Genomic DNA, 16,890 nt, shown 5'->3' with positions numbered 1-16,890 from the left:
ATGTTTAACTGAGACATTTTGCACATTGAGAATATTCAAACTGTACACCTTAGTGCAGATAAACTTGAACATCAAGTAGTAACATGCAGGGAATCAAATCCACACCCTTCTTGTAAATATTCTAAATCCAAGACTCTGCATCTTTATGCAGTTGTTTGGCTGTTTCCTTTCTCCAAAATGTGGAGCTCTCTTTAGAATAAATGTGCAGAGTTGGAGGCGGAGCTCCTTCTCCTCACTGAGGTACAGGAAGGTTAAACTATCATCGTGCACTGGAAATATGAAGTTTTATGATTTGATTAAAGACGACTGAAATGAAACTGGTTGTTCTTAAAGTCCAGACTGACCAAGTGAGCTGTCTTCTAAAGTCTATAGAACTCTGGTCAGTCCAGTGGTCTACTGGTTAGGGGGATGGCTTAATGGCTAAGGTGTTTGCCTTAGAAACACAAGGTGCAAGGATTGAGTCTCAAGGGATAATTGGCTAGGCTTAAAATGGTTCGCAAGGGCAGTTAGCTTAGTACTAAACTATGACCCTAATTAAACCTGTTGGCCTGCAGGAGTCTCTCCATCTACTGTTCTTCTATATATACTTCTTGGTAGTAAGAAATCTGGTCAGTCCAGTGGTCTACTCCTCGATAGTGATCTTAAGGACATCACTGGGTAATGTGCAAGTGCCCAAGGTCAAGAAGTCCACAATTGTGATACCTTTTCAGAAACAATATGGGGAACTATGGGGGCCTGTTAGTTTAAAAATAGTGACAGGAAAGGTGTACAAAAAAATCTAATGAATGTCTGGTAAACATTTCTAAAGGACAATCTCCAGACCAGAAATTAACATGGGTTCATGGAGACATGCAAGTGTCAGTCAAACCTGCTCCAGTTTTGTCACTGGCTGATATGCTAAACAGAAGGGGAGGTGATCAACAATCTGTGTGGCTTGCAGCAAGGCCTTTGATTTGGTCTCACAGACACTAAAAAACTGCTGCTGGATGGCACAGACTGAAGGACTACAAATCTACATGGTTGATTGGTAAAACAGAGGGGTGTAGGAATTAGAAAAGTGAGCAATGAACTAGTGCAGGGGGTCTGTCTTGGATCTAGGGCTTTTCAGCATGCCTCCACAGACATAACTGAGGAAAACAGAACAGAACCAGCTTTTTTGACAAAGACACAAAAGTCGGGGCAGCAAAAGAAGATTGCGTACATTTTATTGTGCATCACCCAAAGGAAGGGACATATTAGGGTAATTTTAAGCAGATACAAAGTATTTAATTAAGCCACAACAACCTGATGTGAAGCATCATCTGGAAGGATTGGTATGATGGAAATGGATAATGCGGGTGTTGACCCATACCTAGACTAGACACATGAGCACAGTGAGAAAGTAAAGGCAGCTGCAAATAGAGGTCTCTATTCGTACAGAGTCAGCTTGCAGAAACAGAGAGAAAATGGTTCCACTGTACACGGCCTAAGACAGACCACACTATGAGCACTACGTGCGATTCCACATAAAGAAAAAAAGCGTCTTATTGCTGAAAGGAATGCAGATTAGAGCTACTGCAAAAATCTATGGGACATACGGGAAGGAATAATATTAGAGGTTAGAGGAACTAAAGTTCTTCTCATTTGAGATTGGAAGAGGGAAGGAGGTCAAAATATTTGTAAACGAGCTTAAATCAGTGAGATGTGAAGAGGCCATTGAACAGGAAAGACAGAGGGAGATGGAAGGGAACAGACAGCGGCTTTTAAGAACCAACTCCTCCTTTGATCAGTGAAAGTACTTTTCCACGGAGAGTGTTACAGCCCATAGAATACTGCACTGGAATGAGTAATACAGAAGGAATCGATATACTTTAAAGGACATCTCTCAGGAGGAAAACGGGTAAGAGAGAAGGTCGGGATTTAGGGAAAGAAGAATGTTAAGGCAGGTAAAAAGGCAGACTAGATACGCTTATTGTCTCTCTGCCATCAAGAAAATGTGAAGTTTTTTGTCATCTACAAATGCTTTCAAAACACCACTGCATAGACGACAGTAACGTATAGCTTTTGAAAGTCATCACTGTTTGTGTGCAATTGGTCTGTCTAATGAATTTCGCATAACATTCTGAAATGTTCATCTGAAATTAAAAAAAAAACATTTGCTCAAGTAGGACTCAATGAATTATAGTTCTTGAACTTTTAATTCAGCCATTTCATTCGGACAAAAGAAAATTCAAGCAATCAGGATCAAGGACAGTGTATGGAGATACGTGACTTATACTTCCAACAAATTAGTACACAATACATGCACCATGTTAACCTAACAGTTCTTTTAATTTTATTTATTTGTCCTTTGTTGACTGGTTAATCCCAGTAGGCTAGTAGCCTCATTTAAGGGGAGACCCATTGCTGCAGTAGCTTATCACACTGCTAGATATGGAGGATATACATGACTAAGGACGCCAAAGTTGTTTTCTATCAGTGTTATACATACATACAAATACAAATATATATTTGTTTGTGTGTTTATTTGGGAATAATGAATTTTTGTTGTGTTGCTATTCATCAATTGATGGTGAAGCCCCCTTTGCCCACCTTTACTCATTTGAGCTAATTGCCAACCTAACCCCTGCCTCTAACCCTAATACTACACATTACATTACTATGCAGCCTTTCCATAACAATTACCCTACATAAGACAAAAGAACACAGAACACACACCAAACATGTACAATATTAAATTTATCACCTTACCTAACCCTTACTATAAGCCTAATTGACAATCACTTGCACTTACACATGAACTGCTATAACTGGATTTTGCTCTTCACAACTCTTACTATTTAGTGTCACTTACGTTTCCTGCAATTTCCCCCTTACCCTACGCTACATAAAACCTTAACTCATTTATTTATGAATCACACAAATGAGCACTCACCCATTTCTGCATTCGTTCTCTATTTCCATAAAAGCTTTCTACCAAATGAGTATTAAACCTTTTGAGCTGCAACTGTATACACATACAAATGTGTGTGTGTGTTGATATATTATATGGATACAGTCTGAAAGAACAAACACCCATATGAGTGAATGTTTTTTCTGGTGTAAAAGAAAAAAAAAAAGAAAAAAGTGGACCCTGATTTGAATGACCAGCCTTCTGTATGAGATTGTTTTGTAATGGACTAAGGGAATTTGTCCTTGCACTGCTCTTGTGCAGTCTCAAAGTTAGTATAATTAGCATGGAGTGTAGGGGTCCCTCTGCAAAGAAAAAAATAGTTTTACTTTCTTACACAGACAGCAACACTATCTAAACACAAAATGTTAAAAAAAAAAAACAAACAAAAAAGGTAACCACGTCCAAAAACAACATTTTTGCTGTGGGCAAGCCTCCCTGCACACCTCACACATTGTGATAATTTGATGCTTGTATATACCAATTCCAGGCCACACAACAGTGGGAAAAGGGCATAAACTCTTCTCTGTTACTTCAGTTTTGTCAATACTTGGGTTCATATATTTTGGCTGACAATATTATGCTGTTTTTAGAACAAGCACTTCATAGTAGGGATAATTTGGTCATCACTCAAGCAGATAAAGCTGGAATAGTTATTTTGGCAAAATGCGATATTCTGCAAGCTCATCGACAACTTAATAAGGAATGTTGTTAAATTCGATTCTGACCCCATTAGTAAAGCTCATGAATGCATATTGAGAGATTCTTTAGAAAGGAATGTTACTGACTGCGATATTAAGTACCAGCTAACTGAAAAATAATCGGACAGACAATATTTTTATTTAATGCCCAAAATTCATAAACCCATAAGACCAGAACCTGGGCACCCAACTGTTTCATTGCATGGCTTTGTTACTGAACCCCTGTCTGATTACTTGTAGTTTTATTTCAAACTTTTGTTAGATTTAGTACAAGAACAGTTGAAGGAACTACACAGTTTGGAAATGAATTAAACTGTAGTTGAACCAGATACTATATTGTTTTCACCTGGTGTAGATAGTTTGTACATTCGGTCCTCCATTCCAAGGGGCTAGAATCTATGGCATATTGGTTATATGAATCTGGACTTCAAACAGGTGACTTTCATGATTTTGTTGTGTTTATTGGAAAGGTTGTTGAAAAGAGCATTTTTTATTTCAATAATGAATATTTTTTTCAATTGTGTGGGGCAGCGATTGGTACTGTGTTTGTGCTCACTTATACTGATTTTTACATGGGCTTTGTAGAAACGAAATATGTATGATGTCCCCATGAATCAATTCTTGTCTAAGATGAACTTATGGCATATATTCTTGAACAACTGTTGTATGTTATGGGATGGAGAGGCAGAACAGCTGCAATTTTTAGCCATTCACGTTTTTTTTCTGAAGCCACAGATGTTAACTTTCGTAAACAAATATTAAACTGCAAAGAAAGAACCTGGATTTTGAATCTAGGGGCACTGTATTAACATATTTCAAATCAGATGTTCTGAATTATATATTTATATTTTTATACATACGAATACATATTTGTTTATGTGCACACATGCATTCCCCTTTTTATATATGTTTATATATTTCCCATCGACAGACATTTGCATTTTCTTTGTATTTATATACCAGTTGTTGACTATGCATATTGAGGGAGAGTTATTCCCAGTGTTGCTGTATTCTCCCCTTTCTGTTTGTCGTATATAGATATAAATATTTATGGGTTACATTCAAATACTTGAACTCTTAAGAGTTTGAGCACTTGACTTGTTGGCTGCAGAATTTAAAAATGAAGTCTTCAAAGATCGCCATTGTTTAGGGAGCGAGACTGTGATAGTGTGGTATGGGAAATCTGTCCTTTCCCCACTGTAGTGGGATTTCCAAGCTGCTATATATAATTAGTAGGGGGTACAAAAGTAGCAATTGTTTTGCCTTAAATATTTGTGACTTGAAGTACTGTATATTCAAATCTTTGTGATTCGAACTGTGGTGCATGTCTTAGCTTCAAACGTTTAATAGTTTGAATTTCTATCATACAAAATCACATATCATGAGAGACCACAGTTCGTAAAATTAATGTAGTTCCATTAAACAGAAAGAAACAATACTGGTACAAACCAGACCACACTCTTCATTTATACAGTTGAAGCAAAAGAAAGTATAGGAAAAGGCCTTTTCTCTGAATCCTATAAAGAAGAAACAGTCTCTCATAGAAGTCTAAACATATCCCAAAGGTGCTTTTAATTAGCTTCCATCTTTCCGGAGAGTGAGTGTGTGAGAGTGAGTGTGTGAGAGTGAGTGTGTGAGAGTGAGTGTGTGAGAGTGAGTGTGTGAGAGTGAGTGTGTGAGAGTGAGTGTGTGAGAGTGAGTGTGTGAGAGTGAGTGTGTGAGAGTGAGTGTGAGAGTGAGTGTGTGAGAGTGAGTGTGTGAGAGTGAGTGTGTGAGAGTGAGTGTGTGAGAGTGAGTGTGTGAGAGTGAGTGTGTGAGAGTGTGTGTGTGAGAGTGTGTGTGTGAGAGTGGTGAGTGAGAGTGGTGAGTGAGAGTGGTGAGTGAGTGTGTGTGTAAGCATGCTCACAAAATCACAAATTATATACCACCATCAAGAGCTCAGTAACAGTTTTGTCCCAACACATAACTATGATCACAAAATATTAATAATTTGAAAATGTTTTATGCTGGTACACAATTGGCATCTATGTCGCTCAACTTACAAGTAGGGACATGGCATCTAGGTCGAGGGAAGTTGCTGTGTGCTGTATTCGTCCCTCAACAGACCCATCATGGAGTATAATGCTCCCTTCAGTATGTATATACTCAGATACATGCAGCCACTGTTATGTCCACAAAGGCACCTTACAAAAATAATACAGGACATAAACAATGTCCTTATCCAGATCACCTGAAAGCACTGCCTCTACATTCCGTTTACTATGTATTACTGGGAGGCAACCTATGCCTGGCATGCAAGGCATCCTGGACCCAGCTCTGATGAATGCTCTGTATTTTCACAAAACAAACATCAGAACTATTAGATTTAAGGACATGAATTTTGCTCGTGACAAACAGGATGTGTTATAGAGACAGATACCAGTCTGGTGGATCCCGGCCATAAGCAAACTTTACAATAAAAGGAGACGACTTGTACAAAAAAAGGCCAAATCTCAAGTAGAAAAATCATCCCTGATCAGCATTAGTAAGAAATTGAGGGCCCTCATCAAGTCAACTAAAGCTAATTTTGAAAAGAAAGTTGCCAAGGATAACCATAAGACCTTCTATGGCTACGTCAAAAACCTAAACGGCAATGCTCAGGTCTGTTCTGAGCTGGTACAAAATGGAACAAAATACACTGACCGTTCTGACATTGCCAATATCTTGACTGACAGGTTCAGTGCAAATTTCTCCCCCCCCTCACCACCTACTACCTATTACCATTCCAGGGGATTGTGCAAGTCCAATTATTACTGATACATTGGTTAACAAGGCTCTATCTAAAGCTAAAAACACTGCCTCCATGGGACCAGATGGTGTCCCAGGCTGTGTCATACGCGAGCTCCAAAAGGAATTAACCTCGCATCTTAATACCCTGTTCAGTCTCAGCCTCTCCACAGGATATGTGCCCATAGAATGGCGCATGGCAACGGTGGTCCCGCAACTGACCCTGGGAACTACCGACCAATAAGCCTGACCAGTATAATCTGTAAGGCTATGGAGCGAATCATTATGGAACTCATAAATGGAGAGATTGGGAACCTCCAGTCGCTGGACCACACACAGTTCAGCTTCGTCAAGGGCGGATCATGCCTCCTGAACCTGCTGGATTTCTTTGAGACAATTACTCAGGCTATAGATAAGGGAAAGGAGGTACACACGGCTTACCTTGACCTTGCTAAAGCATTTGACACCATTCCCCATTCAGGTATTATTGATAAGCTCACCAGCCTGGGCATAAACCCTTACATCACAAGATGGATCACAAACTGGCTCTCAGACAGATCCCATAAAGTAAGAGTAGTGGGATCCATGTCCGAATCCAGGCCAGTATCGAGTGGTGTGCCTCATGGCTCTGTCCTGGGGCCCCTCCTGTTTGGCATATACTTCTCAGAAGTACAGGCAAGCACGGAAGGGCTGTGGCTGACTAAGTTTGCAGACGACTGCAAGCTGGATGCTATAAGAGAGTCTCCGGCTGACATGGAGATCCTCCAGAAGGGCCTAAATGAGACTGATGCATAGTGTCAAAGCCATGGTCTCAAGCTAAATGCAAAAAAATGCGTAATAATCCCCTTTGGAAAAAACAGAGTACCCGCAAACTACAACATAGGAGGTAATCCCCTGAAATCTGAAGAAATAAGGGATCTAGGGACCCAAGTAGATAGTCAGCTTTCCTTTGATAACCACATTGCCAAAGTGGTTAGAAAATCCTTCTATGTGACCCATCTGATCACGAAATGGTTTGCATCAAGATCTAAGGACGTAATGGTGCCACTCTACTCTTCCCTCATCAGACCCATTATTGAGTACAATGTACCAATTGGAATGCACCTGGCTAGACATCTCCAGCAGCTGGAGAGACCACAAAGGTACCTAACCAAGAGGATTACTGGCCTCAAACAGTTGCCCTATGCAGCACGATTGAAAAAGCTAAGACTGTTCTCTGTTGCATACCGCTTTCTCAGAGGCGATCTCTGTCTAACATACAGAGCCATGTCCAACCCGGAATTGTTGAACATGCTTCATCTTAGCAAAACCAAATCTACTCGAGCTACACTCCCTAAGGATATAAACCTCAACACAACAATGAATAGAACATGCTGGAGGGATAGATACCCTTCGCAGAGACTTCCCTTACTATGGAACAAGGTCCCGATCTACATAAGACAGAGCCCCTCACTATCACTCTTCAAGAGGAACCTTGATGAGTGGATGAACAGAAAGTTCACACCAGGGATCACACCAACAGCACTACTAGATAGGGGCCAAGGGTACTAACTGCTAGTACAAGGGTCTAGGGAACTACTAAAGGGGGCGGTGAATACCGCACAACGTGACTGGGTTAATATATGCCTTTGGGCAGATAGCCCAGTACCAACCTATGAACCTATATATGCCTCACAGAATTCTGATTCTTTAGAGTAATTTCCTCATCCATGTGAAACAGAGTCCCTCCCTAACCCTATTCAAGCTTAACCTGGACTAGTGTATAGGAAATCAGAAATTCACCCCAGGTCTGGTGCCCATGTCTCTGATGGACAGAAGCTGTCAGAAAAGCATGTCCCAAGTAACAAACCCCCGATAGAAATGTGTAAAATATAAAAATTTGTGAGACAGTTTTGGGTTGAAGGCTAGGCTTAAAGGCCTTTGCAGCCATTAGCCTAATATACACCAGTGAAACTATGAACCTGTAGAAAATGTCCAGGCTTCTACAGACCATTTTGGAATGTTTTCTGTTTTTCTTCAGCATATTCGCCAGACCTGAGGTTCCAAGCATAACCCCCCTCCCCCCATACAGGGAGGCCAAATTATTTAACAGGCCATAACCCTCACTTTATCTAGCATTTTAATGCAATAATAGCTCTTAAGAACAGTTCTGATAAGAAAACTATCTAATATGAGAAAGCTCTCTAGCTAATATAAACTGTAATTATCTGTCCCCAAGAAAAAATTATTTTCAATACTTTCAACAATATCCTGTTTATACCAATGCTATTTATATTATATGGCAGTTTCACATTTTGATGTGTCATAGGTTGTGAACCACTGCACTATTCTATAATGTGTGCATGTGAAAATACATGTGTGTGTGTGTGTGTGTGTGTGCGTGTACATATATACATACACACACACAAAACAAAACACTGAAAATAAAACCTTGAACGAATATAAACCCCAACCGTCTGACTGAAACACAACACATTGACTAATACCATACTACAAAAAAGGTTTTTTGCAGGGAAGCCTGCTGCACCCCCCAAATGAAATATAGCAACTCCAAGACTACAGCACCTTAGAGAATGAAGACATTTCCTTAAAAAGGATCACTGCCATTGTATACTAAAACCGGCAATGGCTAGAATCCCCTACACAAAATCACCCCAGTAAATACAACAAAACCCACACAAAAAGGAAATATAACCCAGTCTACAATGGGAAAACACTATCAAGGTATTAAATCCACAGACAAAAATGCCATTCAGCATTATTGCATATACCACCATTCAACCTTAACTACATTCACTTATTTTTAAGCACCAGTATGCCCTTCGCACTTCACCCTTATGTGCAGTCACAACTAATTATCGCAACATACATGTAAATATGATTAACTGTGTGTTGCCAATGACTGGCAAAAAGGCATAAGGCAATGCAGGTTTAAACACTGCCCATGCAGTGCTAGTGGTTTAAAAGGGATCTCATCCAGAAACTTCTAACTGCACAATGCATTTCCCTCATTCTTCCAGATTATCTGAATGTTAATGAGTCAAGCTTTAGTGTGCATGCGTGCGAGAGAGAGCGCATATATAATCCTTCTCATGCATTAGTTTGCCCTTGAATAGTAAATTTACCTAAGTCGCATGCAGCTTTTGATAAATCATTATTATATTAACAGAAAATATGGCGATGATGCCAGCGCTTATTTAATAAAACAGTGCACCACTGCCCACATAATCAGAGAGAGATGTTAGCTGCTTGATTTTATTTAACATTGACATTCAGAAAAGTCTTTCTGCTCTTCATGGCAGTGAACTCTAACAGATGTGATAATATTTGTGCCCTCTATCATGAGTTAACTGGCTTTTGCTAACCCATCCCCCATAAAGAAAAAAATTCTCTGGCTGGTTACTACTGAAAACGTAGTAAAGATTTCACCTCTGTCCATGTCCAAACAGAATATTTTGTCATGTCAGTCATTACTCCTTACCCTATGATAACTAAAATGTCCATCTTTCAAAAACATTCTACATATATACTCTTGAAAAACAAAGCATCTACAAAGAATCTAAGGCAGGATGATGCAAATCTTCCTTTTACACAAACATGGAAAGCAGTGTGTATGTGTGTGTAAAATCACATGTACACCATCGTCAAGAGCAGTTATAATGGTTTGATCCCATCACAGGATTACATAATATTAAAAATGTGTGTGTGCATCTGTGTGAGTGCATTTGTATAAATAATGCTTTATGCTGGTACACTATTTCCATACTAGCCCCCCAAATTAGTTATACAATTTATATCGGAGGTAGCAGTACCACATTGGAGAGGGAAATAATTGGGTTTTGTGAAAAATTTTTTTTTTTTTTTTAATCTCAAACTGAATTTTGGAAGAAAAAATGTCTTTCGTAAAATTCATGCTCAAACCCATGAGATTTACACACTTGTGCATTGGAAAAAAGTGCATTTCCCTTCCTTATTGGCAGCTAAAAATGAATACAATACAAATTAATTTTAGTCTTCAGAATATAACTTACAAATCTAACTTGAATAGGAATGTCAAACTGATTTGCATCTTTGTAGAACATGAAAGGCTGAACTATGCATTATAAAGATTTGCTGCCATTTAAACAGCTTTCTGACGTTGGCTGCTGTATGTTGCTGAACTTTAGCATAAACGCTTTTTCTTTTAGAGCATATCAAAATGTATCTATTTTTTATCTTTTAATCATTTATACAGTCACTCAACTTTGAGACAGGCAACATACACAGCTTTGGTGTAGAAGGTCGTGAGGCTGATATCCCCACACCAGGTAGATGCATTGGTTGCATTGCAGAACTGTATAAGAGGGGTGCATACCTTGATCTGCCCAAGGCATGTGAAACAATACCCTACTCAGGAATTGTAGAAAAACTCATGGAATTAGGTATGCACCCCTATATCACTCACTGGATAGCTGTGTGGCTATTGGATAAGACCCACAAAGTTAGGAGACTGGAGTCTTCTGCCACAGAGAGGTTGGTCACTAATAGAATTTCTCAGAGCTCTGTGCTAGAGCCACTCCTTTTTGACATCTACTTCTCTGAAGTCAGGGTCAATGTCAAGGGCTTCTGGGTGAGTGAGTTTGCTGATGAGTGCAAATTAGGTGCAGTCATAGTATCCCTGCAAGGAGGGCTGAATCTGGCAAATAACAGGTGTCAGACCAATGGTCTGAAACTCAAAACCAAGACATGTATAATAGCATAATTTGGGAATTCCGCTGTCCCTGGAATCTAATTCATTGATAATGTACCCCTTTGTCAGGTATACTCAGATACATGGCTGGCATTAAAAAGCCGCCTGTGTGTATACATCTATGAACCTGAACGAACTGTCCTTTATTTATTGCAATTTGTTTACCAGAAAAGTCCAACTGGGTAATAAATACCCATTTTCAGGAGATGCTCAAGAATAAGCTCTCCAGAGAGTTAAATATCATCAAATAAAATGCTAGTTTCGTAATTAAATAAGCCTATATACATACAGTTTTATAGTGGAGTATGTTTCTTATTGTCTGATGAAGGGCATGTTTGCCTGAAAGCGGTTACTTCTGTTTTTAATAAAATTTCAGCTGGTTTTATTTTGTGCATCTGCTGTGATGTCTTTTGCCATATTTTTATTTTTGGATTTCTTCTGTTTTTGGCATAAAGACTTAGGTGCAGGACTTTCAGTTTTTTGGATTCATTGTTTGTGAATTCCTGCAAACATGGCCGAGAAGAGGGGATACGATACAGAACTTTATTATCATCCATTACAATCAACGGCATCTCAAAGGAATGAAAACATTAGAGGTGCAATCAGCATTTCTGTCAATCCATTTCTGCATATGGATACAAGGAGCCTGGCCTCAAGAAACATGGAATCGGACTTCAATAGCCAAGATGAGATCGATCTCCAAGATACGCTAAATAGATTATATAGAAGTGCCACTCATTTGAAATGCTTACAGTGGCAGAGATATTTAGAAGCATGCATCAAAAATAACATTGTACCCAGGGGTTTGTGTGTCTTGTGTATGCCAACACAGGGCGAGGTATACCCTGAGCTGCTTGCCAGATGGCAGGAGATCAATCTACAAACCAGTTTAACATACATGAAACTTATAGATTTCTTCACTCTGGAGGAGAAACAATTAGCAAGTGAGGTTGAGTCTCTGAAAAGGGACATTGAGCTTCAATTTAAAGAACAACATTCAGTTCGTGTCAATGATTTATTTGACATGTTAGCAGCTTTTGACACCAGGCTACAGCGTGTGAAATTAAAGAAACTCGTACAGGATTATGATTTTGCAACAGGACGCATCTTTGGCCACGTGATACCAAAGATGAAGGACAGAGAATAGGCTCTACACAGGGTGGTAGGGAGCCTGCTTCAAACCAGCTACATGATCAGCAGCTGGTACAACAGCAACTAGCAGGACATCAAAGTGATACGGGCATGACGCTAGAGAATCTGACCAGTTCGGCAGCTTTGACTGAGCAGAATAACTTTCCTGAAATGAAAACGAAAACACAGAACAATGGCTTCCCCATGTCAGTGTTTCTGACACAGGGGGACACAGCATCTAACAGCCAGGGAGCTCCTTTACTATTGGGAGCTAGGCCCAAAAGAAACATCGGGTTTCCACAGTATAAATTTTCCGATGTTACCAGCTACTGTGAAAAAGAAGAACTTAAGGAAACAGAGCGTTTCCCTATCACAGGGACTGAAAAGATGCAGAGTTTCACAATGACTTTGGACATTATTGACAGTACTAATATTGTATATAATTTATCTAACGTCCAGTTCAGTTGAGCAACTTTCGGTGCTGAATAAGGGTTTGACGTTTGTTCCAGATAATATGTCTGAGTACAGTCAGGAAATTACTGATGTCATGTGTTTTGCTAGAAATGTTTGAAAAACATGTTTTGTGATTGGGCTTGTGAATTAGAGTTGAGAAAACATAGTGATTTCATACTGATTAATAATCCTATGGTCACTACCTTTGTTAGGATGCGTCATACAGAGATTGAACAAGATGTGCAGGATAAACATAGACGTAGATATAATTTAACACAAGAGCAACACACTGCTTTAGAGCAGTTACAACAGGATGATCGGATTGTAAATAAATCAGCCGATAAGGGAGGGGCGATTGTCATTTTAAATAAGAATGATTATTGTGACAAACTTTGTTGCCGAGTGATACATCTACATTTGTACCTCTATCTCCTGTGTTGGTAAACGCTAAGAAATAAAATTAGGACCCGGCTAATAAACATGCATAAAAGTGGTTTGTTAGTGCAATCCTAATATGAATTCCTTCATATTGAACATCCAAGGATTCCAGAGTTCAAGGGTTTACCTAAGCTACATAAAGATGGCTCCAAGCCTCCCCTGAGACCTATTGTCTCGGGGAGGGGTTGGGCCACTGAAAATGTGCCTATTTGGGTTGAATGTGCCCTAAGACCAGTGGTTGAGTTATACCCCAGGGTTTTGAGAGAGACAGCACATTTTTAACCAGTCTGTCTTGTTATACGGAGAGCTCAAATTGTTCAGATTATATGTTTTGTCACTTTGGATGTGAAAAATTTGTTTACTGTGATGGATAATGACTATGGGCTCAAAGCCATAGAACATGTTTTGGCAAATAAAGCACAGTTGGATGACGCCAGCAATGAAAGAGTTTGTATATTGCTGGCTTTGATACGTCAGCATATTTTCACATTCCAAGGGAATTATAGGCAGGCGCAGGGTGCTGCTATGGGCACAGCCTGTGCCAGTTCTTATGCTAAGCTTGTATTAGCTTTTTGGGAGGATGAGGTGATATTCCAACACACGCATCCTTGGTCTGACAACTTGGGATATTATGTTCGTTATGTCGATGTTTTCTTTTTGTGGAAGGGCACAGTCTATTAATTATTTTCTTTTGTGGGTTATCTTGAAAACACCACAGAGTTTTTTAGGTTCACTGTTAGTTCTTCGACGTCCGATATTGATTATTTGGATGTACATTTAGTGAAAGATACATTAGGTAAGATGGATACTATGTTATACAGGAAGCAGTGTTGGAAGAAGTCTGCTTTCCTTAGACAGCATGCACCCTAGACATACTTCCATGAACACAGTGAAAGGACAGGTTCATAGGATTTCTAGGCTTTGTACAAGTGAGGAACAGTTTGACATTGAGATAGACGTCCTTATGGGTAATCTTGTAGAAAGAGGATATGATAGACAGTTGATAGATAGGTCCTTGGAAGAAATTAGAATCAAGCATGATGGGACCGCTAAACCGTGGTATCACAGGGGTACTGATGGAGGTACTAATAAAAGACAATAGATTTGGTCTACGAGGACAATTACTGCTTACATATAGCAGTGATATAGGGGGGGTTTGTGACATTATACAACGCAATTGCAAAGTGTTACAATCAGATCACAGGATAGCAGCGATAGTTGGGGATAGACCTAGGTTCACTTTCAGAAGGAATAAAAATTTGAAGGACATGCTTTGCAAGAAACATATATCCAACATATCCATTATTATGAAAACTGGATGTGTAGGGACATATCCATGTCATGGTTGTAGGGCTTGTACCCATATTTGTGCTAACAATTCTTTTGTACATCCTAGAACAGGGTGGACCTATTCATTGAGGGGACATGCCAACTGTAGAACTGGGAATATAGTTTATTTAGCTACATGTCAACAGTGTAGTTCATTTTATGTTGGTAAGACAAACTGCATGCAGGAGGAGAGAATTTTTGGGCACTTGTCTGACATTAGACATTATGACGTACGAAATGCCCTAGCATTGTATATCTCAATGTTCAGACCATTTTTTTAAGTTTATGGTGCTACAAGTGATGCATAAAAATATAAGAGGTGAGGATTTAGTTAATGAAACTGAGTGTAGTGAATCAAAGTGGATCATAAGACTTGGGGCTGCCGAGAGTCCTGGTTTAAATGTAACTGTGCCTTTAAAACCTGTTCTGAGAAAAAGGAGGGTGAACTACTGAATGTGATTGGACAACAGTATGTTTAAATGTTGGTTTTTAACAGTTTCTTTTTGTCTGATGAAGGGCACGTTTGCCTGAAAGCACTTCTGTTTTTAAAAACATTTCAGCTGGTTTTATTTTGTGCCTCTGCTGTGGTGTCTTGCCATATTTATATTTCTGGATAGTGGAATATGTAGGATACAATACAGTACGAGGAAATGCCAGTGAAAAACATAAAAGAAAAACATGATGGTTAAATACGACAATCAGTATATACAAAAGTATTAGAAGTATAGTCTACTATGCTAGGAAATAAACAAAGATACAAGTTCACCCTGAGAAAAGGGAGAGAGAGCAGGTGATGAAAGGTATACACAAGTGTGATGAGAGGACAGGTTACTAAGAATGCAAAGTATTTAACATATATTATACAGGTGAGGTGCATGGGAACAGCCATGAATTAGTGAGAAATTCTTTGACCGAGGGGACCTAAACACATGAAGGCTAGATTTAGTTCAGACTGAATTTGTAATCGAGTTCCATAGCTTGGATATGCAGTGACAGTATGCCCCATATATATATATTTTTGGTTTATAGATTTCAAGCAGGTTATTGTTTCAACAGCACACAAGATGATTTTGGAGATTGGGATGAAGTACTGCAAAGACAGAAGGGAAGGTAAAGGTGCAACTATTTTATGGGTTAAAAGTAGTTGCATATTGGGCTAGTTGATGTAGGAGTTCTAACCATTTGAGAGCATGTAATGCAAAGCAGTGCTGAGTTTTATGGGGCAGGTTAGCTGTCGAGAACCGGGTTAACGACTGCCACTAGTACTGTTAGCCAACAGGGTGCTGGCGGAAATTGGGCTACTGTTGGCCAAAGAAGAAGAAGAGGGGGAAAGCATGCCCGAAGGCAGGAAGAGAGGAGGAAGGTTAGGAGTGTAGTACTAAGGGTAGGAACTTTGAATGTTGGCAGTATGACTGGTATAGGGAGAGAGCTAGCTGATATGATGGTGAGAAGGAAGGTTGATATATTGTGCGCGCAAGAGACCAGATGGAAGGGAAGTAAGGCCAAGTGTATAGGAGGTGGGTTCAAATTGTTCTATCATGGTATGGATGGTAGAAGAAATGGGGTAGGGGTTATCCTAACAGAACAGTATGCCAAGAGTGTTTTGGAGGTGAAGAGTGTCTGATAGAGTGATGTTTATGAAGCTTGAAATTGATGGTGCAATGATGAATGTTGTTAGTGCATATGCTCCACAAGTTGGGTGTGCGATGGATGAGAAAGAAAAAGTTTGGAATGAGTTCGATGAAGTGGTGGTGAGTGTACCCAAGGGTGAGAGACTAGTGATTGGAGTGGACTTCAATGGGCATGTTGGTGAAGTGAACAGAGGGGATGAGGAAGTGATGGGTAGGTATGGTGTTAAGGAGAGGAATGCAGAACATCAGATGATTGTGGATTTTGCGAAAAGGATGGACATGGCTGTGGTGAATATGTATTTTAAGAAGAGGGAGGAGCATAGGGTGACGTACAAGAGTGGAGGAAGACGCACACAGGTGGATTATATCCTATGTAGGAGGGCCAGTCTGAAGGAGATTGGAGACTAAAGTGGTGACTGGGGAAAGTGTAGTTGAGCAGCATAGAATGGTGGTCTGCAGGATGATGTTGGTGATCAAGAAGCGGAGGAGTGTGAAAGCAGTGCCAAGGATTAAATGGTGGAAGTGAAAAAAAGTGTGATTGTGAGGTAGAGTTCAGAGAAGAGTTAAGACAGGCACTGGGAGGCAATGAAGAGTCACTGAATAGCTGGGTAACTACAGCAGAGCTAGTAAGGGAGACTGCTAGGAAGGCGCTTGGTGCGACATCTGGACAGAGGAAGGAGGACAAGACCACCTGGTGGTGGAATGAGGAAGTTTAAAAAAAACAAAAGGGGGGAAAAAATAAAAAAACAAAAAAGGGAAGGGGGGCTGGGGGGAAAGGAAAAG

General features: G+C 39.8%; 1 protein-coding gene across 2 annotated transcripts in view; it reads right to left on the bottom strand.

Moving 5' to 3' along the window:
- The window catches only part of CRTAC1 (cartilage acidic protein 1), a 2,772,383-nt gene that overhangs the window by 2,287,084 nt on the left and 468,409 nt on the right, over positions 1 to 16,890 (bottom strand). The window lies entirely within an intron of this gene.

Source organism: Protopterus annectens, chromosome 14.part0 (assembly GCF_019279795.1).
Source record: "Protopterus annectens isolate FY-2018-M chromosome 14.part0, PAN1.0, whole genome shotgun sequence".
NCBI lineage: Eukaryota > Metazoa > Chordata > Ceratodontiformes > Protopteridae > Protopterus > Protopterus annectens.
Note: the sequence above shows the minus strand (reverse complement) of the source record. Positions and strands in the feature narration are given on the sequence as shown.